This window comes from Panthera pardus, unplaced genomic scaffold (assembly GCF_024362965.1).
Source record: "Panthera pardus isolate Hobbes unplaced genomic scaffold, ASM2436296v1 HiC_scaffold_24, whole genome shotgun sequence".
NCBI classification, from domain to species: Eukaryota; Metazoa; Chordata; class Mammalia; order Carnivora; family Felidae; genus Panthera; species Panthera pardus.
In genome coordinates, this window is record NW_026526810.1 from 82,088,546 (window position 1) to 82,105,227 (window position 16,682).

At 33.4% G+C, this 16,682-nt stretch overlaps 1 long non-coding RNA gene across 2 annotated transcripts in view; it reads right to left on the reverse strand.

Moving 5' to 3' along the window:
- Positions 1–16,682, reverse strand: part of LOC109253288 (uncharacterized) — an 80,250-nt gene that overhangs the window by 19,447 nt on the left and 44,121 nt on the right. The window contains exon 6 of one of the 2 annotated variants that reach the window (XR_002074321.2): positions 11,642–11,689. The exons of the other annotated variant lie outside the window; for it this stretch is intronic. This is a non-coding gene — a long non-coding RNA (uncharacterized LOC109253288). The remainder of the gene's footprint in view (positions 1–11,641; positions 11,690–16,682) is intronic. 2 annotated transcript variants of the gene reach the window in all.

A 16,682-nucleotide genomic window follows, 5' to 3' on the forward strand; every position in this document is an offset into this window, starting at 1 on the left:
TGCTTCAAGTGTTTAACTAACATTATTATAGTAGACTACATACACATTTAAATTTTATTTCACCATAGTGACATTGGGCAACATAACTAAAAATAATTTCTCTTATATGAACTTATTTTACATAAGCATCCATAGAAATTGTTCTTTAATGCATTCCCTACATAATGCCTCACAAGTCTGTTCCAATGGAACAGAGCAATATTTTTAAACCACAGAAAAATTAAAGTATAAAATTGATCTAAAAACATCCAAATGTCATCTATATATTACAATATTGAACAGGGAGAGGGAAGGGTGGGCATAAACCAACAAGCTTTGGCCTCAATCTCATTGAGTCTCAAAAAATTCTCTATGGAAATTCTCAACTTTAGCTTTATGTCAAGTAGATTTTTAAAATTTACAGTTTTTTAGAATGATTATGTGATGGGCAAGTACAATAACAATATTTAATGTTTCAATGTTATAATTTGATAAATAATAAACTAGTATTAATACAAATATAGAAATATTTATGTATCATTTGTCATTAGATTTCAAATTAAATTTTATATTTCTGGGATGAACCACACCTGGTCACAGTGTATTATTCTTTTTTATTATGAAAGAAAGTAGATGTGCCTGAACATTGTTCATTAGTTAAGAGGTTACAGATGGCATTGCCTAAGCCATATGCTGGTTTTAAATGGGCTTATAGTTCTTTGTTACCTAAATTCATTTATTAAAAGGACAATATAGAAAAATGGATAAGCAGTGGAAGGGAGATAGAGGAAAAAGAAGAAATTTGAGACATTTTCATCTTCTGAGTAATGTGTTCTGAAGGGAACAGTCTCAATTCGAATCCAACTTTGAGGATGCAGGACTGGTGGGGAGGTGGCTAAGGATGCATGGTTGACAGGAGCAGGCCAGTAAGTATGATTTCAGGAGTGTTGGTTTAGCTCCGGTGGTATTTGAAACAGTTGATGCCTCCTTTTCCTTGGAAAATTTTTCCTCTTTCTCAGTCTTCCTGGCACTACTTTATTCTGGTTTTCCTACTGCCCTGGCTGCTGGTTCTCAGTCTCCTTTGATGGATCCTTATTCCTAAATGTTAGAGTCAATTTATGTATTTTCATTGCTGTATGTGAAATAGAGCAGCATTTCAAACTCTTAAGGATTATTGTATTTCTTTTCCTATATCTTATAAATGTACCCACTTGTTAAATTAGGCCATAATTTTTTTTTAAGTTGTGATATTTAGAGGGGGAGAGAGAGAATCGCAAACAGGCTCCACACTGTCAGCACAGAGCCGGATGCGGGGGCTCAGTCTTGATCTCATGAATCCTGAGATCATGACCTGAGTAGAGATCAAGCACTGGACACTTAACCAACTGAGCCACCCAGGTGTCCCCATAATTGGTTTTTGTCTAATGACAATAGTGAACTCTCTTTAATATGAAGTGCATTAGGCTGCTTGTGGAATATAAGTTGCTTTTCTCCTAATTTTTTTTCTCCAGTTGACCCTCTAGGTAAAATTATCCACAGAATAAAAGCATTCAAAATATGTTTCCTGGTCATAATAGAATTCAATTAGAAATTGATAACAAAAAGATCTCTGGTAACTGACTAAATATTTAGAAACTAAGTAACAAACTTATAAATAACCCATGACTCAAGAAAGATAATAAAAGAGAAATAGAAAAGTATTTAGCCAAAAGAAAAAAAATAACCATAACAAAATGAAAAAGAAAATATAATCATATGACCAACTCTACTGATACATAAAAAGTATTTGACAAAATCCATATTCATTTGTGATTTAAAAAAGAAAAACATTAGTTAATCTCTTCAATCAAATAAAGATATAAATATGAAAATTATATGTATTCAGTTAATTTTTGACAAAATTGCAAAGGCAATTCAATGAAGAAAGGATAATCTTTCAAAAATGGTGTTAAATTGATTGCACATCATTTTGAGACAAAATTAACTCTCATACATTACACCATGAGGAAAATTAACTCAAAATGAGCTGGAGATTAAAGGGAAACCTAAACTATAAGACATCTCGAAAAAGGAAAAAGAGGAAAAAGTCTTGTGGGCAAAAGTTTCATGTCCAAAATCTTTTGGACGTGAGGTACTTATTTTTTCAATTGTGGTGATGGTTCTGTGAGTATATAAATATGCCCAAACTTATATAATCAAATCATTCTCAGCTTATTTAATGACTTGAGGTCATTTATACCTCAAGAAGAATATTATTCTGAGATGGTCCCTACAATAAGTCCTGTGGGGGGGTGGGGGGAGGAAAAAAACAGCTTCTATGTGAGAATAAATAACACGCTGGCAACTACTGGGATTTTTCAGGGGTGTGGTAAATCATGTTTTTAAGACCTAGTGAACAGACAGGATTTAGTAGATTTATAATAATGTTACTGCACGTTTGTTGCTTAAGACCTAAATTTTGAATAATATCCTGATATATACAAAACCAAAATTAGAGCTACCAGCTTGGAAAAGAATATTTCTGTACTTCAATTGAGGAATGTAGTCTGAGAGAAGAAATCTGGTTAGCTGTGATTTTTAATGTTTAAAATTCTTTTTAACTTTTATTCGTTTTTGAGAGACAGAGAGACAGAATGTGAGTGGGGGAGGGGAGAAAGAGAGAGGGAGACACAGAATCTGAAGCAGGCTCCAGGCTCTGAGCTGTCAGCACAGAGCTCAATGTGGGACTCGAACTCACAGACCACAAGATCATGACCTGAGCCAAAGTCGGACACTTAACTGACTGAGCCACCAGGTGCTCCTGTGATTTTTAATATTTTAAAAGGAACATGGAAATATCATCAATTGAAATATTCTTTTGAAACATAGCAAGCTTTGTCACTTTGGCTATAGTGGTGAAAAACCTCTGAAAATTAAAAAAATACATATTTTCTCAGATGGAGGCCCAAGTGATCTAGTTTTTTTTGACTTCCGCCTTATATTAATGTAGCTTTAGAGTACATCTGCTCTAATTTGTACACACATACACACACAAAAAATCTACAGATAGAATTCCTATATAAAATGGATCTGAGTAGCAGTTCCTAAATTTTTTTTATTATTACCTTGCACTGAAATGTACGTGAAGAAACATAAAATAAAAAGTCAAAAGTAAAACTCACAGTTGAGCCTGTTATCTAAACCATTTCCCTATCTTTCCTGCTCTATTGTGAATAGTGCAAAATTACCAGAATGAAAAACAGTGGAAAGTTGCTATCTCAGAGCCTCTTAACATGGTTCAAAAACAAAAAGGATGTACAAATAAGAAAACCAATTCCTTTTTGGCAGGTACTAATTATTATTTTTTTAAGGAAGAAAAGGTTACTTTCCTAATATGAAGAGTGCTCCCCTTTTCTTTATGTACTTTCCAGCAGATAGATAAACAGAAAAACGACTGGCAGATTTGTCCTGGGAAATTTGAATTTGGGGAGCTAACTGTGTATAAGTATCATTAGGTAAAAGCAAATTAAAAATAAGAGATTATAGATTTCCAATCCAATCTCTGAGTCAGAAAGCCAACCAGGAAGTATGAAAACAAAACAGTCTTGTCTCTGTCCTGTGAAACCACAGGACACGGTTTGCAAATCTTCATTGTGGGGAGTCAGTTCTCCGTGGGACTCTCACGTTTCTGCCCACCATAGCAGAGACACTGATGTCCCTTTGCTACAGACCACTTTTCCAAGGGTGTTTGTAAAACAAGCAGCCCTGGGAGAGAGAGTTTTTCTTTGCTACAGAGGGTCGGTTGTTTACTATTGTTACAGTTACAATAAAGATGTTTGTTAGTTTGTTTTTCTGGAGCAAATGTTGGGCAGGTTTGCTTCCATCTCATTATAAGAGACTAGAATTTCCTAATTTTAGGGTTCATCTGCTATGTTACACACCAACTGTGTGCACACATCCATCCAGGCTCACTGGGGATTTGGGGACCATGGGAAATGGGCATGAACTTGAAGCTCCTGCTGCCTGCTGTATATTAATAGACTTTTATCTCTGACCCAGGAGTCTTCTGTTTTCTGTCAGCTTGCATGAAACTCTAACAGGCTGCCTCACTAGTTTGCAAATAGGGTAAAATTCAGACTCTTCAGAGTTCTTGATATGCTTAACATGGGTATATCCATTACCTCTTTCATATGGTTGTGGATATGGAAGGAGATTTAATCTACAGATAAAGAGAGCAAAACCAGGCCAAAAGGCGATGAGCACAATGTAGGATTTATAGTCATTGATCCTTATTCCAAGTAAAACAAAACAGGAAAAGATATATACGTGCATGTGTAATATATAAGGGTTATAAAATACTTTCAAAGAAATATCTTAAAATATTAAAATAACACATATTTCTGAAAAATATTACTGCCAGAAAATTCTGAATAATTATTTTCATATTCTTTTTGTGTCTTAATATAAAACATCTTCTATACTCAAATATTTTATTATTTTTTAAATATTTATTTATTTTTGAGAGAAACAGCATCAGAGGGGGATGAGTGGAGAGAAAGGGAGACAGAGAATCCCGAACAGGTTCCATGCTGTCACTGCAGAGCCAGATGCAGGGCTCAAACTCACCAGTTGTGAGGTCATGACCTAAGCTGATTCCAAGAGTCCAGTGCTTAACTGACTAAGCCACTCAGGTGCCCCGTATACACAAATACTTTAAAAATTGCTACTTACACTCATATGTTTATTATGTGAATTTATAACTGAAGATGTATTCCCATAGAACAAATGTTAAGAATTGAGAAATAGAGACTTCATTGTATAGTAGGACATAGTAGAGTTATTGATACAAATGTATGTGATAATATCAGTCAATTTGCTAAAGATGCCCAATGATTCAATATAGCTTAGCATTATGATACTGGAAGAAGCAGCTTTATAATTCAAACAAAATGAAACTGTAAGGCAATGGAGATATTAAGTGTTGAAATCAGATATCCTACTTTTGAATATCAGAATTTCCTATCTGTGAAACCATGACAGGTTATGTAATCTATCTGACACTTACTAACCTCAAATATAAAGGATTGTGTGGGAAACAAATTGACAGTAAACAGTTTCAAACAGTTTTTGTTTGAACCAAAGTTGAGACAGATTTTAGAATGTATTTATTAGAAAATAAAATTTCTGAAGGGGGTGGGTTTTCTCTTGAGAGTGAATTTTCACTTTGGTGCCAGCTTAACACCATATAATCACAAAGGGAATTCTGGAATGTTAAAAAAATATACTTTGCATTGTTGGGATAAACCTCAATTAGTAATGACATTATTATTTTTATATTTTTGAATCAATATGCTAACATTTGGTTAAGAATTTTTGCATCTATGTTTATGAGGGGTTTTTATCTGTAGTTTTCCTTTCTTGATTTTTCTTTTTTACTTTTAATTTTGGTATGAGGACAATGCTTCCTCATAGAATATATTAGTGATTGTTTGCTCCTTCTCTTATTTCTGAAATAATTATGTGAAATTGGTATGATTTCTTCCTTTAATGCTTGGAAGAATACTCAAATGAAGCAATGTGGGACTAAAGTTTTTGTGGGTATGTTTTAAACTACAATTCCAGTATTTTTTTTTTTTTTTTTACAGATATAGGGCTATTGAGTTATCTATTTCTCCTAGTGTGAGCTTTCACAGTAGGTCTCATTCAAGGATTTTCCTTTTTATCTAATTCACTGAATTTATTGTTCTAAATTGGTGTCAAGTATAAACATATTATTCTTTAATTATCATATATGTGATTTCACTCATCTTATTTTTGATAATGGTAATAAGATTATTTATGTTTATTGATTGATTGTCTGGTATGAGTGGAGGTTCTCACTGGCAGAGGGAAGAGGCAACTTTGCCTCTTTGGGGACATTTGGCAGTGTTTGAATGCTTGCAGATGCTCTTTTTTTGGTGACACGTAAAATAGTATAACTGGCATCTAGTGGGTAGAAGCAGGGATGTTTCTAAGCATCTCACAATGTACAGAACAGTTCACCCAACAAATAAATCTTGAACCCAAATACCCACGGTGCTGAGGGAGACAGCAACCGCCATTTTGTATCTTCTATGTTAGTTACACCTTATGTCTGTATTATTTCCTTCTGTTTACTTTGTGCTTAATTTGAATTTCTCATATCATTATTTTCTTAAGGTGGCATCTTAGGTTATTCTTCTTTTCTGATGTTAGTGTTTAATGCGCTTCTTTTTACATTTCTTTTTAGCACTGCCTTGGCTGCCTCCCACAAATTTTGTTTGTTGGTTTACTTTGTTTTCATCCAGTTCATATGTTTTCTAATAGTCATTGCCATCCTTCCTTTGACAGTTAGGTTTGTTTTTTTTTTTTTAATTTAGTTTAAAAATAGTTGAGGGGTGCCTGGGTGGCTAGTCAGTTGAGCATCCGATTCTTGATTTTGGCTCAGGTCATGATGGGTGGGATCCAGCCCTGCCTCAGGCTCCATGCTGAACATAAAGCCTGCCTAAGATTCTCTCTCTCTCTCTCTCTCTCTCTCTCCCTCAACCCCTCTCCCCTGCTCCTGCACTCTCTCTCTCTAAAAGAAATAAAATAATAAAATAAAAATAAAAAAAATACTTGAGATTTTTAAGATATAATTTCTGTTATTGATTTATAATTTCATTCATTGAAAAAAGAAAACACACTTTGTGTGATATAATTTTTATAGAGACTCACTTTACAGTCCATAATATGGTATATTTTGGTAAATGATCGAATTGCATGTTGAATAATTGTGCATCCTGCTGTTGTTGAATAGAAGGTTCTATAAATATTAAGAAAAGTTAATCAATAATATTGTTCAAGTCTATTATATTTTTACTGATTTTCTGTTTATTTGAACTATCAATTTTTTAGAGCAAGTAATGAGGTCTCTGATAATAAAAATATTTTATCTCTTCATTCTTTTATAACTTTTTACTTCTTTTAGTTCTGTTAATAGGTGTGTAAACATTTTGTTTATGTTTTTGATTTGTCTTTTTAATTGCATCCTTAGTTATTACTATTACAAGAGTCTCTTTTTTTTTTAATGTTTTATTTATTCTTGACAGAGAGAGCATGAGTGAGAGTAGGGCAGAGATTGTGAAGGGGACAGAGGATCCAAAGCAGGGTCCATGCTGACAGCAACCAGCCTAATGTGGGGCTCAAACCCATGAACCACGAGACCATGACCTGAACCGAAGTTGGATGCTCAACTTACTGAGCCACCCAGGCCCCCCAAGGGTCTCTTTATTTTTCGTCATATTCTTTCTCTTTCTGAAATCTACCTTTCTGGTATTACTATAGCCAGTCTTTATTCTTTTTATTAGTATTAGTATGACTTTTTTTTTATTGTAAGCTACTGATGCCTTTTTTTACCAATAACATGGACAACTTATGATTGCTTCTTACTTTGTTATCATCCAACCTGGCAATATTTTATTTTAGTTGTAATATTTAATTGGGGTTTAATTTACTTTTAATCCGAGTATTGATTTGGTTGTGTTTAAATCTACTTCCATTCTACTTAGGCTATCCTTTTTTCCCTTTTGGTTCTACTTTATTTTAGATGAAGTTAATATTGCTTGTGATTCCTTTTTCTTCATTACTAGCTCATTATCTTTACCTGTTTTTATTACTTGCTTTAGTTTTCATATTTCAACTTATCAAAGACCATATTCAATAGATATGATAGTATTTTGATACAGTATAAAATTGTACAACTTCTTACTTTTCTTTCTCCCCTCTTGGCCTTCATGCTATTGGCATATATTTTCCTCTGGGTATTTTTTTTTCACATAGGTAATGAATTTCACATAGGTAATAAGAAGATAGTCAACATCTACTATGTTTTAAACATTATACATTATATTCTAGGCATGTATTCTAACTTAGTTCTCATAGTCTTGTGGGTTAAAAATCATTACTTTCATTTTTCAGATATGAAAACTGAAGTTCAAAGAGATTATATAACCTACCTAAGTCAGATATCTACTAAGTAGGGGAGGTGAAAATCAAACCCAGATTTTATAATTCTGAAACCAATGTATGTGTTTCTTATATACCACCCTTTTCAATAAGTATTTATTGAATGAACAAATGAACTTCTAAATCAATGTAATTTGAGCGACAAAAAAATACTCTGAATTCCAAATATTTACATTTATTTGCTTGAGAATACCTACAATTTTTCATAAGTGGAACATATCCTTTCAGCTTAAAATGATAAGCAGCTAAATATAGCACCCACAATGTTCATTAATAGTATCAGTGGACATGGAAATGGTTAATTAATAAACCCAGAACCACCGGTGCTTAAAAAATAGTGGGTATTGCGTGCACACACACACACACATACACACACACACCAGAATAGCACTATTAAGGACTGGATCTGTTTTCTCCTAAGTCTCAATGAGGAAATGGTATGTCCAGCTGTAGCCCCTTAGTCATCCCCACAGGTAAAGGACAATAAGAATTCATTAGAGTGCTGGAATTAGATACTTCAGAGATTAACAAGTGAAGCTGAAGTTTAGTACTCTGCAGAATGACATACAGGGAAGCATAGCCTATGGAGACACTACTGCTAAAGACTCTTATAGAAGCACATTTGCAAGCAGAAACTTCAAGTTTTCAAATGAGTTGTGTTCCCTCAATAGCTGTCTCCTCAGTGGAATGCTGAAAAATCGGAGAAATACATCATGAACTAAGATCATCTTGCTGCAAGAAAAATGTGAGGAATTCAAGAATGATCACAGAAACAGCCATCCAAGAAATATAAATGAAATGATTGACAAACACTTAAAAATTATTTTGTGGGATTTGAATACCATTCCATAGGACAACTTCATAGCAATAACCAATAGCAAGAGGCGTGGCCAGTGAGGCAGAGTTCTCCAAGGTTGCTTGATAAAGATTGTAGTGAAAGAAAAATGAGGCAGTTTGGGGGGAGGGTGTAGGAGATGCTGATTTGCTATAATAAAATCAATGCTAATTAGCATAGTTGAAGGGAATTGGTGGACTAAGTAAAATATGAGATTTTGCCTGACTTTGTAAAAATAGAAACCATGGAAGTCAAGGGATGTGAAGGAAAGAGAATGCTATGAGTATCACTTTGGGAATAGAACAGTTTCCTATAATAACTGAGTTTAATGTTGTGCCATGTAGATGGACAGCTGACATTTATTGGAGATGGAAACCATCTAGATTAAGGACTTTGAAGTAGGATGATATAAACTGATGGCTGTGAGTTTTTAACTGATCTTTAGGTATACCAAACAACATAGATTAACTTATTGAATTTAGAACAGTCATTGGATAAACAAATTAAGAAGCTATAAAGAGAAATATGCATATGGATCATGAAATGGATTTGGAATCAAGGCTTTTTAGATAATAACTAGTAGTTCTACCTTGTATGAAGCATCTTAAACTTTTCCTATGTACAAGAATTGATTTTCCAGGAAATATCCAGTTCTTTAACCTCAATGTTAAACTAATTTTTTAAAATTTAACTGATGAATGGATAAAGAAATTGTGGTTTATATACACAATGGAATACTACGTGGCAATGAGAAAGAATGAAATATGGCCTTTTGTAGCAACGTGGATGGAACTGGAGAGTGTGATGCTAAGTGAAATAAGCCATACAGAGAAAGACAGATACCATATGGTTTCACTCTTATGTGGATCCTGAGAAACTTAACAGAAACCCATGGGGGAGGGGAGGGAAAAAAAAAAAAGAGGTTAGAGTGGGAGAGAGCCAAAGCATAAGAGACTGTTAAAAATTGAGAACAAACTGAGGGTTGATGGGGGGTGGGAGGGAGGGGAGGGTGGGAGATGGGTGTTGAGGAGGGCACCTTTTGGGATGAGCACTGGGTGTTGTATGGAAACCAATTTGACAATAAATTTTATATGTTGGAAAAAAAATAAAATAAGATTTATTAACACCATTTAGTTATATAAAATACTATATATATCAAATGGAAATATTGAGAGAACAGTTATGATTATGGAAATACATATTTCGCATTATAAAAAACATTTTTGCAAGAACAATTTCTTTAGAACATTAGATGGATTATATATATGTTATGTAACTGCATATATATGTGTGTGTATATATGTATACATTTTTTCTTATCTTAATTGATAAAAGATATTAAAATATTATCTAGTAACTCCTCAAAATAACATGAAGTTATAATACAAGATAAGGCAAATCCTGCATCATCTGGATTTTTTTTTTTTCATGAGTTTCTAAACTCCTTTCAGGTGTTTAACAAGATAGCAAATCTTGTGTCTTTGTTTAACTACTTGGCTAGAAGTGGAAATGAGTGGTTTAGGGAGAGTAGTCCAGGAAAAATAACTAACTGTGCCTTAAACTTGTTTTCAGATAGCAGGGTCTCTATTTTAGAGAAAGTGGTGCAGAACTCCTGTCTGTTATATTTATAATTGGAAACACTATCTTGTGGCTTCTATTATTAATCCAAATTAGATTATCCTATCGGTTTAACAGAATTTTGCAATGGTACGTTAGCAGTTTTTCATAATAATTTGAATCTACAGTTGAGACTAGGCATTTCTTTCCACCTACTATATGACTTTGAGAACCCAGACACAAAATTTCATTTATTTCTTGTGAAGGTATTGTATAATCTCTTCCTATTTTGGGTGATTTATTTGGTTAGGGGCTTTGGATTTATTTTTAGTGTTTTACTAATCTTGATATTTACTTACCACACAATTGCTATTTAACCTTTTCCTCGGTTTTAAGTTACTTCCTCTGAAACACTTTTAATGACCTCCTATGGCTTGGTGAGCTCCATCCTATACACACTTCCTACTATACTGGAGCTGCTCACATTAAAATTGTGTCGGATCACTTTATACAGTTTTATGTTCATTTTTTAATACAATGGTAGAACTTTGAAAACAGTCAAAAGAGCAAGTCTTATAAGTGGAGTGTTTATACACCTTGCTTTTACAGAGACCGTCTCATTTTGTAACTATTTCTTCAACATTCCATGTATCAGCATTCCCTTTCACATTCCAAGTGTCCTAGTTTGGATAATAAATTATACATATAGTTACTCTGCTTATAAAACCTATACCCCTAACAACTACCAGAAGTTTAGTTATATAGTGGTCAGTAATAAAGATATGTGGAATTAATAAATGGATAATAGATGTTAAAATCAGTGAATGAACTGACTATACTTATCCTTAATTCTATGTTTAAAATTGTATTTTGGAAAGTCTTCTTTTAAAAACTTGATCATCCACCTTACATTCAAAACAGAAAAGGAAGAAGTGAATAACAGACTAAAATATCTTGAGCCAAAACTTGTGAACATTTTCATATATTACTTGGGAGAAAACTATTTCTGCAATTTATATCAAGAATGATCTATTTTCTGTTTACTTCTTTCTCTGCTTCTCTTTCTCTTTTTTAGTTGCCTTCTCTGCAACTTTGATTCTTTTTTAGCGAATTGTTATTTTTCATAATTCTTCCTGATATCAGTGCAGACAAGTCTTAAAAGATCTTTATGCAGTGCCTCTGTTAAGTATAAAAATATTTCATTTATAGCTTTCAGTACTTCTTATCTATTTCTTTTTGAAGGATTTGATCATGAATTATACATACCAGCACAGTATGAAATATTCAGCTCATGTTCTTTCATTCCAGTTCAGCCTACCAAACAAAGAAAGAGTGGTTTGAACACAGAAAAGAGAAGGTCTGATAGCCATATGCCGGTAGTATTTAATAGATTTTTTTCCATCGTAAGGCCCAGATAAAATGTCCAGCATAACTGAAATTCATACACTCAGTGCAACTCATGTAAGTTATTAAATTAACTGAATCAGAAACTTGGCTTTAAGCATATAAAATACATTTCTCAAAATATAAGAGTTGTTTTTTTTAAGTCAGAAAAAAAGGAGTAATTATTACTACAATAATGAATTACCATTATACAAAGCCATAGTTAGACATATTTTAGGAAATTTGGAAAAGTTAATATAGATTTATTAGGTCAATAGCTACTTTCAAATAGTAACTAAAGATGTTCACTATTTATTTGAATTAGTAGTTGATTGGTTATTCTGTTTGGTTAGATTCTTTACAATTAAAAGTTTCCAACAATATGTGTTTCTAGTTCTAGAAAAAGTAAAGTCCTTTCCTGTTACTGAAGAATTCTGAGTTATATTGAGCATAGTGATTTCAGGTTACTGCTGGAAAACTCTTCCTTAGGGAAAGCGCAGTGTAATAATATTCTTTATTGAGCTAACTTGTCCCTCAGACAGACAATCTTCAGTTATTTCCTTCTAGGAATCCAGTGAATTCAGGATTTGTGAGTTGTTGGGTTTTTTTTGTTTTTGTTTTTTTTTTTTCTTAATCCAACTCAGGGGCAAATGCATTTCATTCATTAATCAAAAGTAATTTTCCTACCTCCCTGCTGTAGAGAAATAAGTAGAAGACAATAAAAACAAGCAAAATAAACAATAATTTGTGAGGTCTTCTTGTCTATTTACTTCACAATACACATCATATCAAACTACCCCATAAAATGTTCAATTTATGTATACAATATCTAGATTGTATGTAGTAACAACTTTTCTATTTAAGACTTTGTAGTTTGGAAATTATTTGATTTTGAATTGACTGGCACAAATATGACTGGTTACTCTTTTCAATGGAAGTTTTTTTGTTTCATTTTAGTTTTTCTTGAAATCTTTGTTCAAGCTAAAGGGTTAATTTATAGTTCAGAATCTATAACAACATAATCTTGGGTATAGGTTTAAAACCTCAAAGCAACCCTTTTTCATTCTTGTTAAATATGATAAAGCATGCTCCAAAATTTGAAGGCCCTTACCTGTGTTTCTGTTATTATTTCAGTTCATTTCAAAATTATTTGATTGAATATTAATTTTGCACGAGGTATATGGAGCACTTTACAAAAATCATATTACATTTGCTATTCTTCTGTACTTAGCCATTTAGATAATCTAATATAAACACAAAAATTGAAATTAGATTTTAAATAATTTAAATTTTATCCTTGTAAAAATATTTATAGAGAACTGATTCCATACCAGATTTTTAGTACCTTTATGTGGATATCATATTAGTCAAGGCTTTCCAAAGAAATAGAACCAATAGGAGATGATAGATAGATAGATAAATAGATAGATAGATAGGTAATAAATAGATGAAAAGATTTATTATAGGAGATTGACTCATGTGATTATGGCAGTGGAGAATTCCCATAATTTGTCATCTGGGCAGGAGGAGATGTAAATCTCAGCTCAAGCATAAAGAGTTCTTCACCCTTCCTCTGACTTTTTGCTCCTCAGGCCTTCAACGGGTTGGATGGTGCCCACCTGCAATGGTGAGGGAACCTTCTTTACTCACTGTACTAATTCAAGTGCTAATCTCTTCTGGAGGCACTCTCATAGACACAAGCAGAAATAATAATTTACCAGCTATCTGGGCATCCCTTATCCCAGTCGGGTTGACATATTAAAATTAACCATCACAGATGTGCTGTTTAATGCCTCTCCTCCAAGTCTTCCTGTAAGCTTTCTCAAACTAACAGCATTATTTTTGTCCTTGTTTGATCTTTCACCTCTCTTTTTCATTCCAGATTATTTCTCCCACTTTATCTTTTTGCCTACTGATTCTGTCTTCTAAAGTTTTTTGACTGCCTTTCAACTAACTAATAGCTATTAAATGTTAAAGACTACAACTTTTTTTCCCCCTTCCAGTTGTTCTACTTAATTCTTTTGTCAAATGTGCCCTTCTTTTCCATCGCAGACTTTTTTTACCTGGTATAATCTATATTTTTCTTTCATTTATTTAATAATATTAAATATAATTATTATCTATTAATTATTTTTATTATCCCAAGTTGTTTTGGAGCAGATTATCATTGCACCTGTTTAATTACCCTGGTGGACTATTTTTTTGGCTGTTTATCATTGTTATTATTATTAATAACATTAAACATTTTTGCCGTTATATTAGTTTTTTATTGCTATACAACAAACTACCACAGACTTAGGAACATAAAACAAATACCCAGTTCTTATCTCACAGTTGTACCGGTCAGACATGTGGACAGGTTCAATGGAATTCTCTACTTACAGCCTTCGAAGGCGAAATCAAAGTGTTGGTCTAATTGGACTTTTAATAGGAGGCTCTGGGGGAAATTCCACTTTCGACCTCATTCAAGTTTTTGAAAAATTCAATCCTTCTGAAACTGAAGGTCCTAATTCCTTGATGATTATCAGCAGTGGGCCACTCTCACCCTCTAGAGGCAGCTCACATTCCTTCTTATGTAGCTCCCTACCTCTTCAAAACAGCAATGACATGTCAACCCTTTCTCACACTGGAATCTCTGTCTTTGCTGATTCCAGCCAAAGAAAACACTTATCTTAAAGGCATGTGATTATAGTAGGTCCATTCAGGTCCATTAAAAAAAAAGAAAGAAAGAAAAGAAAAGAAAACAACTCAGTTAACTGGTTAGTGACTTTAATTTTATCTGCAAACTTTCTTTTGTCATGTAATAGAACATAAGTAGGACATGATATCTCAGTACATTCAGAGTCATAGGGATAAGGCTTAACAATATAACAGAGCTGTCTTAGTTGAAGTATTTATCTGTTCATAATATTCAAGAATATATTGGTGTAGTATGATTTCAGCCTTTATTTTCTCATTTTGTCATCTGCTTTTTCATTTGCATGTTATGATCATATTGTAATGCTGCTTTCTTCACTGCTTTTTTTTTTTTTTTAAGTTTATTCATTTTTGAGAGATAGAGACAGAGTGTGAACAGGGGCAGAGAGAGAGAGGGAGACACAGAATCAGAAGCAGGCTTCAGGCTCCGAGCTGTCAGCCCTGAACCTGATGTGGGGCTTGAACTCATGAACTGTGAGATCATGACCTGAGCTGAAGGTCAACCGACTGAGACAACCAGGCGCCCCAATCTTCACTGCTTTTGCAGACTTTGTTTATGTTTTTTTTTTTAAACTTTTCAAGAAAGACTTATCTTTTCTTTCTACCAAAAACTCAGAGTAGGCATTAACTAGGATGCTTCTTTGTTGTTTCCTGAGACAGATGATAGGGCACCTCCAGTCCCCATTCCTTAAAGGGCAGCCTTTTCAGTGTTCCTACTGAAAGTAAGGATCTTTGCTTACTCTGAGCAGTTCCAAGGCCAAATGTTCTATCTCTGCTTGTACATTAAAACTACAGCCTCAACTCCATAAATACATTGATCCAAAATATACAAACATAAAGCGTGTATAAAGTCAGACTCCTCGTTTTTTCTTGAAGATTTTGTGAGTGAATGACTGGAGTTACCCACCTATCAATGAGAAGGCAGGGCCATGGAAATTGTGTTCACTAAGGCTCCTCAAATGAAGAAGAATCCAGGAAGTCATCACTGTGAGGTAATATTCCATTAAATTCACAAGGTAAACTTCTTTAACCTTTGGACATTTTCCAACAATGTCATTTGCCCATATACTGTAGAAGGTTTTTCTGGAGATATTTTTGTTCTTTTTCCTTCGCATCTATAGATTGTGGTGATACAAGGAGAAGAAAATGTTGTTATATGTGTGTCACATGCTGACACTTCACATCGTATTTTAATAGGATTGGCGTTATTGTTCAAGTAACACAGTAATGCATTTTACTAGTGAAATTCAAGTCTGTGATTAGATATAACTGGTATTAAATTGTTCTGTGAAGGCAACTTGGCAAACTATGTTGTTTTCTCTGTTAAGAGTTATGTTTGTGAACAGGCAAAACTTATTGATAATGGTAAAAAATCAGAATAGAGGTTTCTGAGGAGAGGAAAGTTGAATATTGACTGAAATTGAGCATAAGGTAAAGCTTTGTTGAAATAAGTATTCTACATCATTATCTGGATGGTGGTTATATTTGTAAATGCTCATCCAGCTGTATAGTTAGGATTTGCACCCTCCACTTGCTGAATGTATTTTAATCTCGATTAAAACACACAAATAGGTGCACCGGGGTGGCTCAGTTGGTTAAACGTCTGACTTCAACATAGCTCATGATCTCACTGTTCCCAAGTTTGAGCCCCGCATCGCGCTCTGTGCTGACAGCTCTGAGCCTGGAGCCTGCTTCAGATTCTGTGTGTCCCTATCTCTTTGCCCCTCCCCTGCTCACACTCTCTCTCTCTCTCTCTCTCTCTCTCTCTCTCTCTCTCTCTCTCTGTCAAAAATAAACATTAATTTTTTAAAAAAAAGCACAGAGAAAATATCAAATAAATAAAACCAACGAAACACCCTTTACTTAGAACTAGTTGTATATATATGTATATATATGTTCATATGTCTCATTTTTTACATGTACTAAATATAAACATTCTAGAATGATTTTAATTTACCACTTTAATATTTTTGTGAGTAATACATTTCTTACATTTTATATGAATGCATATTTCTCTCTTTATTAAGGATATCTAAAATAAGGATACTATGAAAACATGTTTATGTAAAGCCTTTGTTCTTTGAGCATTATTTAAAATTAGACATCTATGAAACAGATTTGGCAATATATATTATTTCAGAAAATGGTAAGGATTCCAAACGCTATCATTATTTAGTGTAAAAATAAAATCCATTATTCTAGATTGAGGAAAAGAAAATAGTTAAAT